General features: G+C 38.5%; 1 pseudogene; it reads left to right on the top strand.

Moving 5' to 3' along the window:
• Nucleotides 1-4,157, top strand: part of LOC102853554 — a 53,926-nt pseudogene extending 49,769 nt beyond the window's left edge.
• Nucleotides 4,158-4,382: the final 225 nt, after the last annotated feature.

Raw genomic sequence — 4,382 nt, 5'->3', positions numbered from 1 at the left:
GGCAATGCAATTGGCACAGGATAGAGCAGGGTTTAGGGCTGTTGTACATGGGGGAGGGCACATAACAACAACAATGTTTAAACAGTAAAGCTGTTATCTAACCTAAAACAATTTGATGATTTTGCTCCTAGGGAGTTGTTACTGCCAAAATTTGGAATTAACAGAATCATAAATTATTGTTTTTTTCATGAAAGTTCTCTTGCTTATTTGAGCAAATGTCAATATTTGAAAATATTTGAAACCAGCCCAAGAAAGACTTAACATGGCCACAGAAATTTCAGGTCTAAAGAAAAAAAAAAGGGGAGCTCTGATGGCCTAGTGGCAAGAAGCTTCACTGCAATCCCAGAGGAACACGGTTCGAATCCACCAGACGCTCTGCCGGAGAAGGAGGCGCAATATCCTCCTGTACCAGTCAGATCTGATTTGACGGTACACGCACACAAAATAAAAAAAATATAAAAAAAAAAGAAAAAAAAAGTACTTATCAACACTTAAGCGCTTTATCACAGATGGGCTAGCTTTTGTTTACAAACTACTTGGAAGAATAAAACTTCCAAGGTCTTTGCCAAGATCCTGGATGTGGGAGAACAAAGAAGAAAATCCAACAGTGTACAGGCTCTATATATTTTATGCATGAATTGTCACTTTGGATACTAGTTTCCACTAGTATTTGATTGTTGGTATTTAAAGCAGTTGTCATTGAGTTGACTAACTTGTGGAGTTCGCACTTGCGTCAAGTACAACTGTGCTTTCTAAGGTTTTCAAGCGCTAACGTTTCAGAAATAAATCTTCAGGCCTTTCTTCCAAGGTGATCTCTGTGTGGACTTGATCCTTAATCCCTTTAGTTAGTGGCTAATCGCATTACCCATTCACAGTACCCAAGGATTCTCAGATCTTAGACTTTCACCAAAATGCATAATATAACCATAAGCCTTTAAAGATTCTGAAGCATGGAGGATCAATTTGGTTTTTTTTCAACGTCTTTTATGGAAATTCTATACATACAAAAATAGAATAACAAATTCTTGTTTATCAGTCACCTAGATTCAACAATCATTAACATTTTTTTCCTTATTTCTGAACTCAACTAAAAAAGTGCACCATGGAGTTTGAATGGACTTGTAGCTGACCCTCCACTGGGTTCTCAGGGGCTGGCTATAAATGGCATGAGAGAAGATGCCCATCTTTTTTTCTGTGGGATTTGAACCCGTTAGAGGACTGCCATTTTTGAGTTAGCAGAGCAACTACAAATCCAAAAAGACCAGTGCCAGGAGTTAAAAGAATTTGAAAGGGTAATTACAGTCATTAAAATAATTTGGGAGATGGGAAGAGCTGCTTTTAAGCAAATTACTTAAATGATTTGGTCAAGACCAAATTTTTATTGTGAAAATACACCATAAAATAAAAAACAGATAACATGAATCATCTGAGTAGTTCTTGTATACAATATCACTTTACCTAAATCTCCGTAAATACTATACCATGTGAAGAGAAGTGTGTTTTCTATTTATACTTTTTCCTCTAGCTCAAAGGGCAAAGCAGTTACCGTCAGTTGAGCAGGCTTGTTGAGCCTTGTCTACCTCCTGGGAGATGAGTGGAAGAGCTGCAAAGTTTGACCACAATTATTTGGAAGGATTTATTAGGAGAGAAAGTGTTGTTTGAATGGCATCTTCAAGAGTGGTTTCTGTTTAAAGAAAGACAAATGTGGAAGAGGGCAGGATTCCAGACTGAGGGAACTGCATGTACAAAGATGGGAGGCAGGTGCTGCAGGGTACATTTAGGGTGTGGTTACATTATAATGTTTGTGATGGGAAAGTAATGTCGGAGCTGGATAAATCTTAAAGGTGGCATCATGAAGTGAAGGCTGAAGGAATAGAAAGGCTCTATTGGCAGACAGACCTTTCTGGTCATCTGCCTTAACTGAGTGCTGGTTGCCAATCTAGTAACTATCCTCAGTGTGCTTTCTTTACTAGTAGAGCTGTCTCCCTTTCCAAAGACTGAATATCTATAACAGATACTCATTTACTAGCTTCTCTTGCAACTAGAACATGCCTATTTGATCCAGCTTTGCTCCAAGAGACTGAAGGGGAAATCTGGAGGACCTCTGGGCAGTATATTCTTTCTCACTAAATGAGATGATTGCTTTTGTTGTCGTTAGGTGCTGTTTAGTTGACTACAACTCGTAGTGACCCTATAAACAGATCTGAACCTTGTCTTATCCTGTATCATCTTCACTGTCTCCAATATGCTCAAGTTCATGGTGACAGTAACTGTGTCTGTCCTTCTAGTTGGATTCTTCCTCTCTTCCTGTGACCCTCTGCCTTTCCCAGAATGACATCATTTTCCAAGGACTGGCCCCTTCTAACAACATGCCCAAAATATCTGAAACAAAATTTCACCATCCTTGCTTCTGAGGAGCACTCTGGTTGTGCCTTCTCCAAGAAAAGGTGTTTATTGTTTTGTCAGTCTATGGAACATTCACTACTCTTCTCAAGCTCCACTGCTCAAAGGCATTGATCTTCTGACAACCGTAGTCATTGTCCAACTTTCAGACACATAGCAATTAACAGCAAAGACTGAACCTGGATCAGGCACACCTTAGTTTTTAAACTAACGTTATTGCTTTTCAGCACTTTGAAGAGGTTCCTGACAGCAGATTTCTAGTGGGATACATCATTTGACTTCTTATGGATCCAAGTAAGATGAAATTATTGACAATGTGTATCTCTTCTCCAGCTAGCATGATGTTGCCTATTGACTCAATGGTAAAGATTTTGTTTTCTTGATGTTGTGATATAACCTATATTGAAGGCTGTAGTCTTTCATGTTCTGCATCAAGTGTTTCAAATCCTTCTCACTATTAGCAAGCAAGGCTGTGTCATTTGGATAACACAGGTAATTAAAGAGTATTCTTCATAAAGTCCACCATCTCAAATAATTTGCTCAATATACAGATTGAATAGGAATGGGGAAAGAATAGAACCCTGATGCATTTCCCTGATTTTAAACCTCATGGTGTTCCCTGTTTAGTTCAGAGAATAGCTTCTTGGTCTAGGTACACATTTCACATGAGCACAATTAAGTATTGTGGGATTCCATTCTTCTTCTCAATGTTAGCCTTAATTTGTTATGATCCACACAGTTAAATGCCTTTGCATTGTCCATAAAACACAAACATCTTTCAGGTATTGTCTATTTTCAGTCAAGATCCATATGACATTAGCAATGATATTCCTTGTTCCATGGCCTCTTCTGAATTCATCTTTAATTTCTAGCAGTTCCCTGCTGATGTGCTTAAAAATAATCTTCAGCATTATTTTACTTGCATGTGATATTAATGATATTGTTCAATAACTTCTATACTCTCTTGGATCTTTTTTTTTTTTTTTTTGGGAATTGGAACAAATACTTTTCTCTCCCAATCAGTTGGACAAGTAGCTGTCTTCCAAATTCCTTGGCATAGATTACTGAGCACAAGCTAGGACAGCGTCTGTTTGTTAAAACATGTTAATTGCTATTCCATCAACTCATGAAGGCTTATTTCTTGCCAATGCCTTCAGTGTAGCTTGAATCTCTTCCTGCAGTCCCATTGGTTATTGAGCATATGTAACTTTTTGAAATGTTGCAGTGTTGATCAATTATTTTGTGTAGAGCAATTCATTTCTTTTGAATTGTTTTGATGATGTTTATTGCATTATTAAAGACTGTTTCCATAGCTCCTTCACAAAGGACCCACCAATTTGGGCTGTGTCCACACCGAAACCATGAAGAAGGCTGCCCAAGTCATCCCTGAGAAATACTACAGATGCCTGGGCAATGACTTCCACATGAACAAGCGCAAGTGTGAGTGCGAGGAGATCGCTATTATTCCCAGCAAGGAACTCCGGAACAAGATAGCAGGCTGTGTCACACAGCTAATGAAGTGGATTCAGAGAGGGCCTGTGAGAGGCATCTCCATTAAGCTGTAGGAGGAGGAGAGAGAAAGGAGAGATAATTATGTACCAGAGATTTCAGCCCTGGATCAGGAAATCATTGAAGTAGATCTTGATGCTAAGGAAATGCTGAAGCTCTTGGACTTTGGCAGTCTGTCCAACAATCTGCAGGTCACTCAGCCCACAGTTGGGATGAATTTCAAAACACCATGTGGCGCTGTTTGAGTCTATCTGCTATGCTGTAATATTTTCAATAAACTTTGTAAAAATAAAAAAGATTGTGCCCATAGCATCCTTCAGTATAACTGAAGGCTTCAATTTATTTTCCAATTCTTTCAGCTTGAGAAATGTTGAGTGTGTTCTTTTTTATTTTCTATCTCCACCTCTCTAGAGCATATTTTATTATAAAACTTTGCTTTGTCTTCTTGAGCTACCTACCCCTTGAAATCT

This window comes from Elephantulus edwardii, unplaced genomic scaffold, assembly GCF_000299155.1.
Source record: "Elephantulus edwardii isolate Elephantulus edwardi_28Jun2011 unplaced genomic scaffold, EleEdw1.0 scaffold00036, whole genome shotgun sequence".
NCBI lineage: Eukaryota > Metazoa > Chordata > Mammalia > Macroscelidea > Macroscelididae > Elephantulus > Elephantulus edwardii.
Note: the sequence above shows the minus strand (reverse complement) of the source record. Positions and strands in the feature narration are given on the sequence as shown.